Genomic DNA, 480 nt, shown 5'->3' on the forward strand with positions numbered 1-480 from the left:
GCAGACACGCAAAAAGCCAATTCAAGGAAACGATACACGAACAAGCAGAATAAGACACTCATCCTCCACTACATATAAAACGGGAAAAGACAAATGAAGAAAAAGGCGAAGACATAATAAAGAAAAGCCGGAAGTCAAGCAGGTTTATCAGATGCGGCGCAAACGAGCCACAATAACAGGGAAGGGAGAAAGGGAAACGAGGGAGAGAGATCATAATTATAAAGATTCGTTGCAGGTAAATTCATGAAAAAAACGAGGCATTTTCACTTTAATTTATAATATTATATTTCAAATCGTTGTATCCTGTAAAAGTCAACATGCCTGTTAACCTTCCTCTGATTCTCTCTTTGATAAAAAGATAATCTTTATATTAATTACAGCGAAATGCGAAAAAACATTACATTAAAATAAACACCCTTATCCCATTAGCCACCGGTTGTTTACACTCCAAACACTCGAGATGGCGATCTGTTATTTTGT

This window comes from Penaeus monodon, chromosome 24, assembly GCF_015228065.2.
Source record: "Penaeus monodon isolate SGIC_2016 chromosome 24, NSTDA_Pmon_1, whole genome shotgun sequence".
NCBI lineage: Eukaryota > Metazoa > Arthropoda > Malacostraca > Decapoda > Penaeidae > Penaeus > Penaeus monodon.